The sequence below is a fragment of the Labrus bergylta genome, chromosome 19 (assembly GCF_963930695.1).
Source record: "Labrus bergylta chromosome 19, fLabBer1.1, whole genome shotgun sequence".
NCBI classification, from domain to species: Eukaryota; Metazoa; Chordata; class Actinopteri; order Labriformes; family Labridae; genus Labrus; species Labrus bergylta.
Genome location: NC_089213.1, coordinates 2126743 through 2146751, shown reverse-complemented (window position 1 = coordinate 2146751; position 20009 = coordinate 2126743). Strand labels below are relative to the sequence as shown.

The following is a 20009-nucleotide window of genomic DNA, read 5'->3' as shown; positions in this document are numbered from 1 at the left end:
GGGTGCTTTTATTGTGAAGAAGTTGATGAAACCACAATATATTTATCATCAAATTAAAGGAGCCTTACTAGAGCTACAATTAGTAGTGATTTGAAATAACACTGTCGGGAGTGAGAGTATTTACAGCCGCTCCTTTGACTTCTTTTAATGATATTGGACTTAAAAAAAAGTGGGTGAAGTAGTCAGTGAAGTATGTATCAGTTAACAAAGAACTTCTTTTCAAAAAGCCTGATATCTTCTGATTGGTCATGGTTGGTAACTTTATAGTGCAGACTCGCAGGCTGCACCGCTCAAGTCTGCACGGGCCCCAGCAGAGAGTGCTCATGTTACACAAAGCATCAGTCCCAGTGGATACTCATTGGAATAAATTCTAAACAGTATTTACACTATTGAAATAGTAAAAGAAGGACATACTATGTCATGTGACGGCAGGTGGAATCATTAACTCTGTTACACAGGAATGGGGATTGCATGGATTTTGGAACTTGTGCTTTCAGGAGCTACTGGTCTAAATACTTTCCGCAGTAGCTGCTGGTTTCTCTGCATAGAGGCAATGGTCATCACTGCATGATGTAAGTGGTTCAGTAATGTCCTGTTTCAATAATGAATCTACCGGCTGGATACAGGAAGAGAATCTAAGCGTGTACAGGGTAGAAATAACAAAACAAAGATAACAAAATGATGTCTTTCCAAATGTTTTTTTCAATAATTATATTACTGTTTCCTGTTTCTTGAGCTGTTGTAACGAAAAAAAAATGTAAGTTTATCTTAATCTTTTATCTTTATGTATAGGCACAGAGTATCCAAAGTATCCAAAGAGATGCAAATACCTCACTAGGGATAAAAAACGGAAAAAAAAGCAACCAATAAAAACCTCTAGCTTGCTTAAAATCAATGAGATGGGGCGATTGTAAACTGGGATCAATAAGCCCCTCAAGACAGTGGAACAATAATGACCTTGTTTACCAGAAACAGTGAAGATGGCGTTGGCAAGAAGGGGTTTAAGTTTTACACTGTTTCATTTCGAAGGATTTTAAGCATTGGAAAAATAGAAACACAAGATAAGAGTATTTGTAAAAAGAATATTTTATTGACTATTTTATTTCAGTTTGTGCATTAGAACTTTACAAAGACAATGAAAGGCATTTTGACCACGTATTAAAAAAACACTTGCTGCTCCCAACAGAGAGTACGTTTGAGGTTGCTGGTTAGTAGTCCATGCATAGAAATATTTATTGATGTATATATTTACATACAAGACCATGTTTCATTGCCTATGGCTGCATACTATTTTTCAGGTTGATGCAGTAAGTAAATACTTAAAAAATAGAATACTTTAGCCATGGTCTGAATGCTCCCCATGAGGTCATGAGGTAAACTGTAGTTACGATGTAGGTTCAGGGAAGTAGATAAGACATATATATTTCAAAGTTGCTCAACACACTCAATCATGTAAAACCATATTCATTAAAGATAAACTTTAACTTTATGAATTGTAATTTCTATTGTATTGTGAAAAAACTTAAAAGAAAAGACAATGAATATCAAAGTTTAAAGCAAGTTAAAACTTCCAAAGGGCATTCCTTCTAAAATCATTTGATCTTTCATTCAGGCACATATCTTTGATAGTGTCAACACAAAGTCATGAGACTTTATCATTAAATGTCAGACTTCAGGGTCCTATAGAAGCAGTGCAGAAAGACTAAATGTTGTGAACTGAGGTTATAGCAGCTGTCCCTTGGCCTTATTCTGCCGCTACATCTTGGGGTCCTCACACAGTTTACAGTCAGGCTTCTGGTCCGACTGTCGCTCCATTTGTATTGTAACACTGTGGAAGTTGTAGGAGGAAAAGCAAGCCTGTGTTATTTCTCTTTGGACAGTCTGAGCATCCGCTGACTCGTCTGTGGAGCAGAGAGGAAGACATAGAAAAAGGAAATAAAAATGTTAGTCACCTTGTGTGTTCATATTAAATATATCATTAAATATTTGTCTGTCTCAATAACCGCTTTAGAATACAACGTTTTTTGTTTTTGTTTTTTTTTAAGATTTATTTTTGGGCTTTTTTGTGCCTTTAATGGAGAGATAGGACAGTGGATAGAGTCGGAAATCAGGGAGAGAGTGGGGAACGACATGCGAGAAAAAAGCCACAGATGGGACGCAAACCCGGGCCGCCTGCCTGAGACGACAGCCTCCATACAAGGGGCGCGTGCACGAACCACTGCGCCACCAGCACCCCTAGAATACAATGTTTTTAAAGACTAGAAAGGGGGGGTGCTGTTTGCGCAGTGGTTGGAGGCCATGGTCCTCCAAGCGGGCGGCCCAGGTTCGAATCCCACATGTGGCTCTTTTCCTGCATGTCATTCCTTACTCTCTCTCTACCTGATTTCCAACTCTATCCACCCTCCATTAAAGGCACAAAAAGCCCCAAAATAAATCTTAAAATAAAAAAAATAATAATTCATAGTCTGTAAAGAAAAAGTCTTTACACTCAATACACCAGTAAAGTTGTTGAATGAATGCAAAAGAGGTAACCTTTCGGACCAAACCTTTACAATGTATAAAAGCAGGAAATAGTCAAAATTTTATATCATTTACAAAAGGTGTTCCACAAGGGTCAGTTCTGGGCCTTGTCTTGTCTTACATCAATGATATTGTTTCCCATATAACTGACTGTTTTTTTTGCTTCTTTATACCAGAATAACAGCTGTAACCCCCTTTACTGATAGCAGGTGACCCCTCACCTCACTGTACTTCACACCAGCTGGAGTACCTGAGTGACAGAAAAAAAAAGTGTAAATGAAAGACTTAATATCAAGGTATCAAAAAGAGAAGGAGAAGGAGAGGGAGAGCCGTACCTTCCATCAGGACGATGACAATATCCCTCATGATGGTGAAGGTTGTGCACAAGACAAAGATTGAGAACAGGAATGTGCAGATGGGGTCAGCAATCTTATATTCTGGCTGAAAGAAACAAGAACACATACCTTTAAGCATCTGTATAGAGCTATAATTTTAGCCTTTGCAGAAATCATGTTATTTATTGCTTCCTAAAGGAAAGGAACTTAATTGCGTAATAATTGGGAATACAGTACAGTGACATTCAATTAAAGGGATACTATTATATATATTTGCTATATTTGCATTAATCTTTGTATCATTAGAAACCTGGTAGTATTTTTGAATGGTCGTGCATCCCGCCCTCATTTTTCCCTGAGACTGGAAAGTTCTGTTTTTCTAAGTCTGAAAAGGAGCTTCCAGTGACACATATATCTTCATATTGAGTCACCGGAAGCTGTTGCGGTTAGCGGTGTGAAACTCCAACGCTAGTTGCCAATTGTTCAGCCTGTGCTTAACAGGGCAGTTGTGATGTCATAATATGTCAGTCAGGGTTCAGTCAGTAAAGCTTTCTTACACAATACAGCATTTTCTATGTGATTTTGGCAATTAGAGAAAATGTGTAGACCAAATATTTTACCATCATTCATTCATCTACCTCTTGGCCTCACATAGCCTAATGATGTTGGGAAAAGTAGTGATATTAGTAGTTTTAACAGATAAAACGTCTTTCAAACTAAAGGTTGTTTTGATTTCTTAATGTAATCACGTCTGTTCTGCATTTCTCATTAGGGATCATCTTTAATCATGATTAATCCAAATTTTAATCGCATGTTTGATATTCCATTATTTTGCATTTAAAAAGCGTTTTTGTGAGGCTTTTATTTTGAATGTCATGTCTTAAGCTGAGTAATTCACTTACCGTTTGTTTTTATTTTGAAATAAAGTGATAGATGGAAAGTTAGAACATAGTAAAACACGTAGTATTGTCATAACAATGTCATTATAAATTATAAAAACCGATATACATTGGACTTCTTATGACACTATATCACACATTTCATATTCACACATGTAGAATGACAAAATGCATCTAAATCTTCCATGGAATTTCAAATAAAATACAAAAAAACTGTAAACAACTGGGTTTTTTTTGGTTTTTTTAACAGAACAATAAAGATTGTTGGAATAATCTGTGACCAACTCAGATTTTATTTAGCCTATTTATTTTCCTCCTGTAGACATTGATATTACTTGTTTGAATCTTTATTTTATTTATGTTTCTGACGTCATACTAAATTGTCTCGATTACACTGTTGGAGCACGTGACTTTTAAAACAATTTTTCAATAAAGTTGGGGGAGGTGGGTGGGAAACTACAAGAATTTTAGGTTTTACCTTCACTGTGACGCAGATTCGTTTATCGCTGGTAAGTGACACTTTTTAACTTCTTTACAAACTGCCTCCTAGTATTACTTCGATGTAAAAAATAACTGTAAAGGAACAACCTGTTTCTAGGTTCATTGGCTTCTTTTTTAAACCACGATAACAGGACTGTTTTGAGCTTCCGTTTCAAAAACGAAAGTAACGCCAGACCTCGCGTTGTTTTGAGCTGCTTGTGTTAAACCACAGACGACATAACAGTTTGTACAGTCATGGAGGCTGCCTGGTCTTTACGCAGCAGTGTTTGTCAGAGGAGGGAACTGATGGAAGAATCCAAACAGTGAAATGTTGGAGCTGCAGCTCTGACACATGGCACATAGGTTTAAACAGCTTGACCGTTATCTTTTTTTTGTCGTGCGTCGAAAACAAATCACGTTTGGGAGTATCAGGGCACTTGGACTACGTCAGAGGACGAGAACGGAAAGAGACGAGAGTTCAGGCAAATAATAGTGAGTAGTATTTTTTTTCTATCATTTTGTTTTATCAGTGTGTCTCGTTAAGGCTGAAAAACAAAGCTTGTGTCAAGCTGTGGGCATTTTTCTTTAATAAAAGTTGCAAACACGTGAAGATGGACGAGTTCTGACCGGTTCATTTCAAGGGTTCAACATATACAATTATATTTAAAAGCTATTTTGTGAGTTTGCTGAATTTACCCTAACCGACCTGCAAAAACTGACTTAGATTAGGAAAAACGTGCAGCAAATTCAGAAACTGTATTAATTCCAAAGCAACAGTTTACTGTAAATGTGCTGCAAATGAAAGATACATATGTATACATATGGACAGAGCAGCAGATGTGAAGTGATAAAAAACAAAAAAAACCGTTTAATGCTTACTGACAGGACTGGGCTAGTTAAGAACTTTTTAATATATGTGGATATATTTTATTCATGAGATTAAGGGTAAAGCAATCGTGATTCCCAAACTGGGGCCCGATACAGGGATAGATACTTTATGAATCCTTTGCAGGAAATTACACCGTCACAGCAGCTGCAATCACAGTCAAGACATTATATAAATAACATTTAGGCACATCAGGCAGGATTTCTCAGAATGGACTTCAGTTTTAAAAGTCTTCTTGTCTCTGTTACAGACAAGGCCCAGCAAGGTTAAAAATAAACAATGAGTGCGTTTACGTGGACTGGAGTATCCCGAGCTTAGAAATATTTTCATCTGCTTAAAGGGGGTCCCACACAGAAGTAGTTTGGGAACCGCTGGTTAATATCACTAAAGTTTATGTTGTGTTAAAATAACATCTGAAAGGGGAAGGGGAACGCAAGTTGCAACTTGTTGGTCAAAAACTATTTTATCAAAATGAACAATAGAAAAAAAGAAACTGTCGCCCCCTGGTGGTCCATGTGGGTACTGCAGATGGGCCCAGAAAAGCCCTCCACCAAGTACAAATTAATATCATGATAATGATGATTTACCATGAGTCAACCCTTTAAGTGATCACATAACATTTTACTATCTGTTTAGTAAACTTTCTTGTCTATCTTGCCATAATATAATGTTCTCAATAATTTACCCTTACTGAAAGTGATAGCTGTAGTCATAACTTTTATTTAATAACGGGCCCTGGAGTAATTTTGTATTTTAAAGTGGACAGACGGTATTTAAGCCAAGGACTCCCTTTATAAAGATTAGTGAAAAGTTAGTTTGATAAAAACATTATCATATATCTGCATGTTTCATTGTTTGTATCAGGATACAGATGCAGAGGCCAGACTCTCCTGGACCCAGCTGTGTGTCCTTGAAGAGAACTGATTCTAAAGACATCTTTAACTTTAAAGATGAAAGGTATGAATTGAAAACTGAAGTATATTATCTGTCTCTGTTGAGAAAGGACTGCTTCAAGGATGCTGTGATGTCTAATCCCTCAGACTTTTTTAAAGATCATTGTCATGTGGTCCTCATTGAGCTGCTCATTCTGCCCCGTCTTGGTGACCCCTGGATGTAGCTACATGAAGATCTGTGTGTAGCTAGCTGAAGTCCTTATTATATACTCTCTCTCTCTCTCTATATATAAGTCCTCTTTTGTTCTCTTTTGATTAATCAGCCTAAAGGATCTGAGAACAGACGGTGTCCACCTTGTTTTGGGTGGTAACTGTTCTTATAGAAACATGGAGAAGGGTGAAGGTCTTCAGCTCTGCCTCCTGACGGTCTGATTAAAAGTCATCTTAGTTGTGAATGCTTTCATCAATCAGCTGTTTGTTCATGTCAGGATGCAGGATCACAGACCAGACTCTCCTGGACCCAGCTGTGTGTCCATGATCAGTGAAGGCTGTAAAGCTCTTTCCAAAGATGGAAGGTAAGCTCTGAAAACTGAAGCTTGTTATCATCTTACATTCCTAAAATAAATACGCCATGGACAGAGAGAGCACGAGCAGAGTGACTCGATTGTTAACATGCTAACGTTAGCATGGCTAATCATTAGGGACCTTGCTCCATAGTTTGATGATATTAGCATATTATGAGGCTGAGGACTCCCTTTGTAGAGATGAGTGAAAAGTGAGTCTAATTAAAAAGTCGTCATAGTTCTGCATGTTTTATTAATCAGTGGTTTCATTGTTCGTGTCAGGAAACAGATGCAGACACCAGACTCTCCTGAACCCAGCTGTGTGTCCTTCAAGAGTGATGATTCTAAAGACATCTTGACTGACTTTAAAGATGAAAGGTAAGAACTGAAAACTGAAGTGTATTATCTGTCTCTGTTGAGAAATGATGCAAGTTTTAGCCCAGAGCTTCATGGGATGCTGTTAACTGTTAAACCTTTTTCAAGATCTTTGTCATGTGGTCCCTCTTGCTGAGGTGCGATATTTGCCCCCTCTTAAGCCCGACATAAATTTTGCTATTGTGTAAAAGTCGTGGCAGTATGTCAGCTCACACTGTACGACGGACTTTTTAAATGCTTTATATGCGATTTTTTCATCCAGCAGATGTCGCCCTTGAGCACCAGCATGAAACCAAAACAACTCGCACTGCATTGTTTAAAACTGTTGAGCGACACATGCTAGTGTCAGTTTGGTTTTCACCATTTTAGCCATTTTTATAAATCCTTCATCTGTCTATACTGCGACTAAACCATTCAGACAGCAATACAAAAACAACGTACAATGTTAAGTGTACAAAGTTAAAGGCTTTATATGCGATGTTTTGATCCAGCAGATGTCGCCCTTGAGCACCAGCACGAAACCAAAACAACTCGCGGTGCATTGTTGCGTTAGCATGCTAATGCTAGCGATCTTTATTATGCTGGTATCTTCACACTGCATGTAAATTTACCTGAAATGAGCGTGATCTAGAAACACAGTTAAGCAGTGAGTACAGTATGTTATTCTTCTTTTCTCTAGTCCATCAATTAAACAACTTTTATACGCGAGGGGAGGAGTCAGCCGGCCGTCCCGGCGATGTAAACAAAGTGAAGATAGGACTCTGAAAACTCTGAAAACATCACAGACAGTGGGACTCGGGTGTTACACCCATTGTAGACAGTCATGACTCACAGAGTTATTTTCAGAGGATAGACTTGATTTATATTACATTTAAGTGTGAAAAATCACATATAAAGCTTTTAAGGATGCATGACCAAAGCTCATGATTAATGTGCTCACACTCTACCAACTGATTGTTGAGTAAGTGTCAAAAGTTAACTCCCATGGACAGGGCTTAATTTTGGTTGTCCTACTACTATGAGGAAACTTGGCCAGTCTTTTATTTTAGAATTCAGGGAAAGTGAATCTCGATGGACATTTGTCCTCTTATCAAATAATGTAGAATCCATTTAAAACACCTCTTCTCGCTGCCTTTGCACTGTAAGGTAACGGTAAGCATTTTTAAATACTCTAATAAACCCCAACAGCTAAGATTGTAGCTGGAGCATATCTCAATAAAGTGACTAGTGGGCTGTTTGGTCCACAGCTGGTACTCGTGGTAAACCCTGGACAGAGTGACTCTGAAGTGATAACGTTTGTTAGCATGCTAACGTTAGCATGGCTAAGCATTAGCGACCTTGCTCCATAAGTACTCCTTTTAAAAGATGAGTGAAAAGTGACTCTAATAAAAAAAAAGTCTTCATAGTTCTGCATGTTTTATTAATCAGTGGTTTCATTGTTCGTATCAGGAAACAGATGCAGAGGCCAGACTCTCCTGGACCCAGCTGTGTGTCCTTCAAGAGTGATGATTCTAAAGACATCTTTACTAACTTTAAAGATGAAAGGTAAGAACTGAAAACTGAAGTGTATTATCTGTCTCTTATGAGAGAAGTTTTGGCCCAGTTATCCCTTAGTCCTTTAAAGATCAAGTATTGTGTTCTGTACGGTGTCCACCTGTTTTGGGTGGTAACTGTTCTTATAGAAACATGGAGAAGGGTGAAGGTCTTTAGCTCTGCCTCCTGACGGTCTGATTAAAAGTCATCTTAGTTGTGAATGCTTTCATTAATCAGCTGTTTGTTTGTATCAGTATGATGCAGACACCAGAGTCTCCTGGACCCAGCTGTGTGTCCTTCAAGAGTGATGATTCTAAAGACATCTTGACTAACTTTCAAGACAAAAGGTAAGAATTGAAAAACTGAAGTGTATTATCTGTCTCTGTTCAGAAAAGATGCAAGTTTTAGCCCAGAGCTTCATGGGATGCTGTCATCTGTTAAACCTTAGTTTTTTCAACATCTTTGTCATGTGGTCCCTCTTGCTGAGGCGGTCTCTTAAACCCAGCGTACATTGTGTTATTCTTTAGGGTGAAGGTCTTCAGCTCTGAGTCCTGACTACCAATTTTCTATCTGAAACCTTAAACATGTGTCAGTCTGATTAAAAGTCATCTAAGTTGTGAATGCTTTCATTAATCAGCTGTTTGTTTGTATCAGTATAATGAAGACACCAGACTCTCCTGGACCCAGCTGTGTGTCCTTCAAGAGTGATGATTCTAAAGACATGGATATTAACTTTAAAGATGAAAGGTAAGAATTGAAAATTGAAGTGTATTATCTGTCTCTTATGAGAGAAGATGCAAGTTTTGGCCCAGTTATCCCTTAGTCTTTTGAAGATCAAGTATTGTGATAGTATTCTTATTCTTTTGAAACCACCTACATTCATGCCCTTCATTTTGTTTTCATGCTAGAGCATATTCAGTAAGCTGTGTCATTATTGGCCCTTTTCCCACAGAGTTCAACAGGAGAGCACCGAGGCTCCCCAGTCGGCCCAGTGGTCTCAAAAAGACCTGGACTCCACATTTGAGGTATGTAGAAAAAATTGTGTTTTCCATTGAACTAAAACTAACCAAGCGATGAACGCTACATCAGGATTCTGTTTCGACCAGCTAAAAGGTGTATACCAGTTTTATATTAAGTTTTTTTTCATTCTGTTCCAGCCGCTGAAGAAGAACATCCACAGGTATGTGGAGAATGAGCTACAGAGAATCCTGAGGGTTTTAAGTCCAGATTATCAAGCAGGCGTGGAGAGTGAGAATGAGGATGAAGATCAGATGGATATCAGAGATGTAACGCTGAAGCTCACTCTGCACTTCTTGAGAAGAGCTAAGCAGGGGGAGATGGCTGACTATCTGCATAACAGTAAGAGGATTTCAACTGATTCAAATTGATGGAATAGGGAAATGGAGATTTACTTACCAAACTTTTATGTTTTGTATAATGTAACACTGATGAACTGGATACAGAATGATAAGAAGGAAAACTCTCAACTCGTTGATTTCATTCTTTTATTTTTATTTTTCCAGGGACGGTCACTGCAGTGTGCCAACAAAAACTCAAGTCTAACCTGAAGAAGAAGTTCCGTTGTGTGTGTGATGGGATTGCTAGAGAAGGAATCCACACCCACCTGAACGACATCTACACAGAGCTCTACATCACAGAGGGAGGGACTGGAGAGGTCAATGATGAACACGAGGTCAGGCAGATTGAAACGTCAAACATGAAACCACACAGACCTGAAAAAACCATCAAACAAGAAGACATCTTTAAAGCTTCACCTGAAAGACAGGAACCAATCAGAACGGTGATGACAAAGGGAGTGGCTGGCATTGGGAAAACAGTCGTAACGCAGAAGTTCAGTCTGGACTGGGCTGAAGGAAAGGCCAACCAGGACATACAGTTCACGTTTCCGTTTACTTTCAAGGAGCTGAATGTGCTGAAAGAGAAACAGTTCACATTGGTGGAGCTCGTTCATCTGTTGTTTCCTGAAACCAAAGAAGCAGGAATCTGCAAGTTTGAAGAATTCCAGGTTGTGTTCATCTTCGACGGTCTGGATGAGTGCCGACTTCCTCTGGACTTTAAAAACAACGAGATCCTGACTGATGTCACAAAGTCCGCCTCAGTGGATGTGCTGCTGACAAACCTCATCAGGGGGAAACTGCTTCCCTCTGCTCGCCTCTGGATAACCACACGACCTGCAGCAGCCAATCAGATCCCTCCTGACTGTGTGGACATGGTGACAGAGGTCAGAGGTTTCACTGACCCACAGAAGGAGGAGTACTTCATGAAGAGGTTCCAAAATGAGGAACAATGCAGCGCTATTATCTCCCACATCAAGACATCGCGAAGCCTCAACATCATGTGCCACATCCCGGTCTTCTGCTGGATCATTGCTTCAGTTCTGGAGGATGTGCTGAAGACCAGAGAGAGAGGAGAGGGAGGAGAGGGAGGAGAGCTGCCCAAGACCCTGACTGAGATGTACATCCACTTCCTGGTGGTTACATTCAAACTGAAGAACATAAAGTATGGTGGAGGAGATGAGACGGATTCACACTGGAATCCAGAGAACAGGAAGATGATCGAGTCTCTGGGGAAACTCGCTTTTGAGCAGCTGATGAAAGACAAGTTGATCTTCTATGACTCGGACCTGACAGAGTGTGGCATCGATATCGGTGCAGCCTCGAAGTACTCGGGAGTGTTCACGCAGATCTTCAAAGAGGAAAGAGGACTGTACCCGGACAAGGTGTTCTGCTTCGTCCATCTGAGCGTTCAGGAGTTTCTCGCTGCTCTTCATGTCCATCTGACGTTCACCAGCTCCGGAGTCAACCTGCTGTCAAAAGAACAAAAAACATCCAGGTGGTCCTTTAAGAGGGGAAACAAATCAACACTTTTCTATCAGTCTGCCATCGACCTGGCCTTACAGAGTCCAAATGGACAACTGGACTTGTTCCTGCGCTTCCTCCTCGGCCTTTCCCTGGAAACCAATCAGAAGTACATGCAAGTTCAGCCGACACCAATAAGAGAGAACTCGCGGACTAAAAAGAAAACGGTTCAGTACATCAAGAAAAAAATCCGTGCTAATCTGCCTGCAGAGAAAAGCATCAGTCTGTTCCACTGTCTGAATGAACTGCAGGATAGTTCTCTAGTGGAGGAGATTCAGGAGTCCCTGAGATCAGGAAATCTCTCCACAGATAAACTGTCTCATGCTCAGTGGTCAGCTCTGGTCTTTATCTTACTGTCATCAGAAAAAGATCTGGACGTGTTCGACCTGAAGAAATACTCTGCTTCAGAGACGGCTCTTCTGAGGCTGCTGCCAGTGATCAAGGCGTCCAACAGGGCTCTGTACGTGCACACATAACCATCCAGGTTAAATACAGTTTGTTCTGTTTTCAGATTGTTGGTAATTCATGTGCTTCTGATTCCTCTTTAGGTTGAGTAGCTGTAAACTGTCAGAGAGAAGCTGTGAAGCTCTGTCTTCCATCCTCAGCTCTGAGTCCTCTCGTCTGAGAGAGCTGGACCTGAGCAACAACAACCTGCAGGATTCAGGAGTAAAACTTCTGTGTGATGGACTACAGAGTCAGAACTGTAAACTAGAGACTCTCAGGTCAGTGTGCAATGACCCTCTAAGATCTTCTTTCCTCATATATCAGTATTTAAACGAACAGTTAAAGTCTTTATATGTGATTTTCCACACTTAAATGTAGAAATCAAGTATATCCTCTGAAAATAACTCAGAGGATATAACTCATACAATGGGTGAAACACCCGAGTCCCACTGTCTCTGATATTTTCAGAGTTTTCCGAGTCCTATCTTCAGTTTGTTTACATCGCCGGGACGGCCGGCTGACTCCTCCCCTCGTGTATAAAAGTTGTTTAATTGAGGGACTAGAGAAAAGAAGAATAACATACTGTACTCACTGCTTAACTGTGTTTCTAGATCACGCTCATTTCAGGTAAATTTACATGCAGTGTGAAGATACCAGCATAATAAAGATCGCTAGCATTAGCATGCTAATACAACAATGCACCGCAAGTTGTTTTGGTTTTATGCTGGTGCTCAAGGGGCGACATCTGCTGGATCAAAAAATCACATATAAAGCCTTTAAAGCCCCTGGAACTTAAATCAACAAAAAGCTTCTAACTATGTTACTTAGGATCTTATGAACAAAATATGAATTCTCTAAAAGGATGAGAAGTTACTTTTTTGAGATTTTGTCGTTTCAGTTTCTGAACATTTTTTGAAATTGGGTGGAAAGTGGGCGGGGTTAGCTCAGAGATTTATTGCACAATCAATTTCAAACCAATAATAAAAAACATACACGCCCAATCAAGTGCAGCAAAGCTACTCTGCTCCACCGCTCAACCTTCATGCCTGTGGGAGCCGTTTCTAGTTGCACGTCCTCTGAGGAGGTCATGTGGTTGATTTGGAAATACAGAGGGCAGTGTTTAGGTGAGACGTGCCAGAGTCGTGCAAAGGCACTCCCTCTTTCCCCCCCAAGACCAGTAAACCAGTTTTGTCCAGAAAGCTCCTGCTTTGCAAAAACAGCTTCATCTTACACCCAGAGCGATGTCCTGTCGCCTGGCACTTTATCCTCCCTGTGCCTGCCCACTGAAAGCCAACAGTTCGGCTAGAGTCACACCGCCCAACTCCGCTGCACAATCGTGGTCTTCAATTCAACTTTCTATTCAAACAAACCAACATAGAATATCACTGTTTTCTTTATGTGGATGATTTTGACATAACGAGGGACAAAAGCTGTTTAAAAAGTTGTGCTGCTAGCTCCATTAGCATAGCTACATATCCCAGAATGCGTTGAGCAGGGAGTCGGACGGTTGAAATAATTTCATGTCTCTTGTAATGCTCCTAATGTTCCTCATTTTCTATTTTTTCACTGTGTGTTGTGTAGTGTGTCAGGTTGTCTGATCACAGAGGAAGGCTGTGCTTCTCTGGCCTCAGCTCTGAACTCCTCCAACCTGAGAGAGCTGGACCTGAGCTACAATCATCCTGGAGAACCAGGAAAGGAGCGGCTGTCTGCTCGACTGAAGGATCCAAACTGCAGACTGGAGAAGCTGAGGTACAGACGGAGAAACAGACAGACAACAAGACAAACAGAGAAACAGACAGACAGATTAACTCTGGCTTTTATTTGATGGTGGGTCTGAGTGAAGATGTATTAACTAGATTGTCTTCTGGTTTCTTCCTCCAGTTTGGACCATGATGGACCGCAGAGACTGAAACGTGATGTGAGGAAATGTGAGTGTTATAAGTTTGATTAATGAACACGTTTTATTTCATTTCATCTTATTTTGATGTTATGTAACTAGAGGTTTACTGTGTTTGTGCGCAAGAGGGCGCTGCAGCACCAACTTCATCAGACTTCTCACACTTCGCCATTTTATTTGTTTGACTTTTGTGCATGCAGAGCGCTCTGTGCTCTCATAAGTCATGACAGCGATGTGACCGAACGTATCATAGAAGGAAAATCAAATGTGCTAAACCTGTCAGGAGGTTGAAAAGCTTACTAGATGTGGTGTTTGTGGTTGTTCACTATCGCCATTTTTACATGTGAACTCCTGAAAATATGTAGAACAGACAACGTAATGCAGCTGTTTAATGACATGCTCTGAGATCGTAGCAGTTGCATGCATACACTCTACTGGCTCCAGTCAACAGTACGTAAACGTCACCCTCCACTCCCATTGGCTCGAGGTGAATTCTCCGGAGAATATCCTGCTGCGTTCTCACATCAGCCCACTCGGACTTGGTGCAGAAATAATATTGGGGTCAGGCAGGAGAAACTCCAGGGAAAGTCAGTGAAAAATTCATCTTCACACATGCAGCTCCTCCTGGAAATATCAGAGAGTTTTTCAGGAGTTTTCTGCAAGTGTGAAAGCCCTATATGAGACACACTACACTGGATAAAACGATTGATTTTCATCTGTTGGATTGGTCTTATAGCATGTGGTCTTACCTTAAAAAGAATATTGATTATTGTGATTGAATACAATCAATAAATCACAAAGCCTAAAATGAAATAGATTGTTTAAACTCATTTTCTAGTCTTTTTTATCATCTAAAATACAAACACACAGTTAAATCAGGATAAAGATTCTGTTTTTGTCCCTTTTTAGACGCTTGTGAACTGGAACTGGACACAAACACAGTGTACAAGTTCCTCAAACTGTCTGACAACAACAGAAAGGTGACGCGTGTGTTGGAGGAAGAGCGGTATCCTGATCACCCCGACAGGTTTGAACACTGGCCTCAGCTGCTGTGCGGGGCCGGTGTGACCGCTCAGTGTTACTGGGAAGTCGAGCTGAGCGGACGAGTTCTTGTATCGATGACTTACAGAGGAATTACAAGGAGAGGATTCAGTAATGAATGTGCGTTCGGATGGAACGATCACTCCTGGAGTATGATCTGCCATGACCGTGGTTACATCGTCAGACACAACAACAAAGAATCAAAGATCCCCTCCTCCTCCGTCTCTAACAGAGTAGGAGTGTATGTGGACTATCCTGCAGGCACTCTGTCCTTCTACAGAGTCTCCTCTGACACACTGATCCACCTCCACACCTTCAACACCACATTCACTGAACCTCTTTATCCCGGTGTCGCACCCTGGTCAGTAGGCTCCTCCGCATCCCTGTGTCCTGTATCGTATTGAGGCTATCTCTCCATTAGCTACATGTGTACAGTGAATGACAGACGGAAGTGGATAATTATCTTAACTCCCTGTAATGCAGAATAGGAAATGTAAAAGCTCTCGTTACTTTAAGTGTAATAGCCGACGACTACATGAGATCGGAATCAGAATCGGGGTTTATTGCCAAGTAAATTTACACATACAAGAAATTTGACTTGGTGTATTGGTGCTAAACAATTAACAAGGAAATAAAGCAGAACTAACAACAACTTCAATAATACAGTATAAGAAGCTATTACAATATATAAAATACAATTTAAAAATGTCAAATATAAAAAACAACAATGTAGGAGCTGTGCAGTGGACTATGAGAAAAACAATTTCAGTGTGTGTAACTCCAGTGGGCGTTAATGTAACGCATTCACAGTTTCAGCATTCACATTACTCAAGATCAAGGTTTATTGACGTCGATTCGACAGGCGAGGTTATGCTAACGCTAGCAAAATAGTGTCTTGGGAAGAAAGAATGTCACGTGCAGTAAACACACACGCAGGCTGATGATCGTTCAGGTGTGAGCTTTTCCATCTTGGAGATATCAACATTAGTTTCCCCTGCTTGAGATAAACAACACGCTGTCAGAGAGCCCGCTGCTGAGACTAAAGCTCCGTTACATTATTTATTAGTGACATACCTATGTGTTAATGGCTACAATGTTGCATTAAATCTGTGAGTAATTGCCTCTCACTGCCACAGCAACACTAAGAAACGTTATCATTGGTAGGAGTATCCTCCTACGACCTGGCGTCCACATATGTGGACATCACATTTTGGGTTGTCTAGACCACAATATTAAATTTTTCTCTACAAGGGCCTGGGGTCCACATACGAGGACTTTATACTGCCACTTAGTGGTGTCAGAAGAGTATAACACATTATACATTAGATTCAAGATGGCCGACAACACACCCAGAAGTTCAGATGGCAACTCCCGATCCAAACTTCGACCAGGTAAAAAATTCAAACAAATTTCATGGCTGATTCTTGTTCAGATATGTATAAAAGTGTTCAATGTTTGTTATGGAATGAAAATTTTACAAAAGTTAGTAACTGTAACGATTTACCATGCCGCTAAACATGATGTCCACGTATGTGGACAGAGGGACTTAGTTTTGTTAGTTTTGTTGAAAATGTTTATATGTGATCATAAATGCTAGCAACAAAACATGAGAATGAAATAGTATTTTGGGATGATTTTGGTAGAAAACAATAGTTTACTACAGTACAAGCAGATGTAGCATGTTTTATAAATAAATCTACATAGATTTTTATTAGATTTTTCTCATGAAATTTTTTTCCAGAGCGTTATTCTCTGTCAAGAGTAATGGAGTTATTGGGGTTAATTGGTAGAGACAACTCAGAGGTGGAAGATTTGTCAGACATCGATGATCCCGTAGGGGATGCTGAATATCAACCCCCACGACAGGAGCCAAGCACCAGTGAGGAGGACAGTAGTGGATGTGAGGGCCCCATTCCACAGCCCTCTCAGCCTATCAGGGGACGTAAACGTCTCCGTGATGAAAATGAAGGATATCGTTCAGATCGTGACAGATCACGCACTCCCAGACGTCGCTCTCAGACACAGCAGGATGAGGCCGATGTCTCAAACAATGTCCCTGAAGAGATAACACCAGGACCAAGCCATCAAGAACAGTCCAAGAAAGGGTGTGGGATGCGATGGAGGGCTTCTCCGCTCACACCAAATCAAGCCCAGTTTGAGCATGAGGAGGAAACTGTGCAGGACAGAGCGGGCTGGACCCCACTGGACTACATAGAACAGTATATTGATAAAGATTTGATGAAAATGATTGCAGATTGCTCTGATGCTACGTCACTGGCTAGAAGTGGGGACCCACTCATCAACACATCAACTGATGAAATTTATCATTTTTTTGGTGCCTGTATTTTGATGTCTTGCATACTATATCCTGCAATCAGGATGTACTGGTCCAAAGCCTTGAGATTCACTGAAATGTTCACGTGACAGATTCTTCAGGCTGAGGCGATCACTCAAAGTGCTCATTGATGATGATGTTCCAGAGGACCTGAGAGATTGTGATAAATTCTGGAAGGTGAGGCCTTTTCTGAATCGCATTCTGAAAGGCTGCAAATCTCAGGCTCGACCAGAATGCGTTTCCATTGATGAGCAGACGACTCCTTTCACAGGAGCTTGTCCGTATCGACAATATCTGCCAATGAAACCAAACCCAGTTGGCATGAAAAACTTTGTTTGCGCAACAGCAGATGGTATTGTGCTGTCCTCATATGTGGACATCATTTTTCTCAGAAACTACATCATGTAAAAAGATAATTCTTTGTTTTTACACTCATCAGGTCCCAATCAGCCCAATCAGCAAAGAGAAATTAAAAATGCATGCCATGCAAGAGTTCGGGTCTTAGGATGGTATTGATGCAAAAAGAAAGTTATGATGGTTCATTTTCCAATGCAGTAACTTGCATATCACTCCGTTTGCAAACAAAGTTCCCTTTAATGTCTGTGTGTTCATGTAGGTTTATTATTTTACACAGGAAGAAAAACGTAAGGAACATAAAGTAAATGTAAAATGTGTGGGTGTGGGAGAAGTTTACATAAAGCTTGTATGAAAACTAAATCCAGACGACTTTAAAAAGGTAACACAAAACTAACTGGATATCGGACATCACATAGAAAGTAGAGCGAGGCGATGCAGTATCGGCTAATTTTATCACAGGTATCTGCTGATATTTCTAGATTTATCCACAAGTTAAATAGCATCTCATTTGAGTATTGTATTACACTAGCCGTACTCTTTCATCAGCAGAGGGCGCCATATGGATGACAACAAGCAGTATCACTCTCCAGAGATATGTGTAGTTACTTTCCAGTTGAGTGACCATCTTGTGTTCATTATAAATCTTTTCCACAAGAGTTTGATAACCGCATTTGAGGGATCCAAAAAAAACGTGTGTTTATCTATATCTATCTATCTCTACAGATTAAACATAGATCTAAGGAGGATATCGCCCGATATATCAATATTGGATTCTTTTCTCTTCCCATCATTGGTATCGACCCCAAAAATTCCATATCAGTCGGGCAGGAAGTGAATATAAACGAGCGAAAAGGGAAAAAAACATTGACAAACATTTTTTTATGGTTACTGTTCCAATTTATATTTTTGTCATCGAAGAGTTTCTACATCTGTTTTTGTACACATTTAAAGACGAAGAGATTAAATTTGCATATGTATTCCATAAGATAACTTTATTATTATGAAACTTTGAATATTGACAAAATCATTTCTCAAACAAACAGGTAGATCAGAATGTTTTACACAACTTTAAGGACAAATGTATATATTTAAAAAGTGTCAAAAACAGTCAACAACTAAACGTGACTGAAGTTGTCTACTGTCCTGGCATCGATAATGCCAAAGATTTACGTTACCTACAAGATATTGAACTAACTCACACTTCTGCCTTATATGTTTACAGTCAGCATTGTGCAATGAATAACTATATATTCATCAAGGCTTATAGTTAAGTTAACTATTAAAACAAAACTGACATGTTTTTGAACATAATGGATGTATTGTATTTTAGTTTATTATTTTGAGACCAGTTAGAGCCTCTATTGCAATGAATGAAGTCATACCAGACTGATGTATCTGTAACCAAAGCAAGACTGAGTGAATTTAATTGCACAAATAAATGTATGTTAACAGATGTGAACCACATCTTGTAATGTTTTGAGCATGTTCATTCGTCTTTACCGTTTTTTTTTCTTCACAAATTATTCTGTGTTTTGAAGTTTCTCAACAGTATTTGTGTTTTCAAACGTCTGAGTTGTCCGATCCCATTTCATTTCTCAATATGGGTTTTTAACAATAAAGCCATTTAACATCATCTGTGGGTGCTTTTATTGTGAAGAAGTTGATGAAACCACAATATATTTATCATCAAATTAAAGGAGCCTTACTAGAGCTACAATTAGTAGTGATTTGAAATAACACTGTCGGGAGTGAGAGTATTTACAGCCGCTCCTTTGACTTCTTTTAATGATATTGGACTTAAAAAAAGTGGGTGAAGTAGTCAGTGAAGTATGTATCAGTTAACAAAGAACTTCTTTTCAAAAAGCCTGATATCTTCTGATTGGTCATGGTTGGTAACTTTATAGTGCAGACTCGCAGGCTGCACCGCTCAAGTCTGCACGGGCCCCAGCAGAGAGTGCTCATGTTACACAAAGCATCAGTCCCAGTGGATACTCATTGGAATAAATTCTTAACAGTATTTACACTATTGAAATAGTAAAAGAAGGACATACTATGTCATGTGACGGCAGGTGGAATCATTAACTCTGTTACACAGGAATGGGGATTGCATGGATTTTGGAACTTGTGCTTTCAGGAGCTACTGGTCTAAATACTTTCCGCAGTAGCTGCTGGTTTCTCTGCATAGAGGCAATGGTCATCACTGCATGATGTAAGTGGTTCAGTAATGTCCTGTTTCAATAATGAATCTACCAGCTGGATACAGGAAGAGAATCTAAGCGTGTACAGGGTAAAAATAACAAAACAAAGATCACAAAGTGATGTCTTTCCCAATTTATAGGCAACACAATATCTAAATCAAAGAAATGCAAATACTCTCTAAGTTAAAAAGGCCACCTAGGAAAACCTCTAGCTTGCTTAAAATCAATGAGATGGGGCGATTGTAAACTGGGATCAATAAGCCCCTCAAGACAGTGGAACAATAATGACCTTGTTTACCAGAAACAGTGAAGATGGCGTTGGCAAGAAGGGGTTTAAGTTTTACACTGTTTCATTTAGAAGGATTTTAAGCATT

The 20009-nt window shown here is 39.9% G+C and overlaps 1 long non-coding RNA gene and 1 pseudogene across 1 annotated transcript; one reads left to right on the top strand and one right to left on the bottom strand.

Annotated features, from left to right (window-relative positions):
• Positions 1 to 1068: 1068 nt before the first annotated feature.
• Positions 1069 to 4390, bottom strand: LOC114917455 (uncharacterized). Its single transcript, XR_010664795.1, has 4 exons — positions 4233 to 4390; positions 2856 to 2961; positions 2742 to 2770; positions 1069 to 1901 (listed from the first exon to the last, which is right to left on the bottom strand). It is a non-coding gene; the product is annotated as an uncharacterized lncRNA (long non-coding RNA).
• On the top strand, positions 4390 to 19070 carry LOC110003333 (NLR family CARD domain-containing protein 3-like; annotated as a pseudogene).
• The last annotated feature ends 939 nt before the right edge of the window (positions 19071 to 20009 follow it).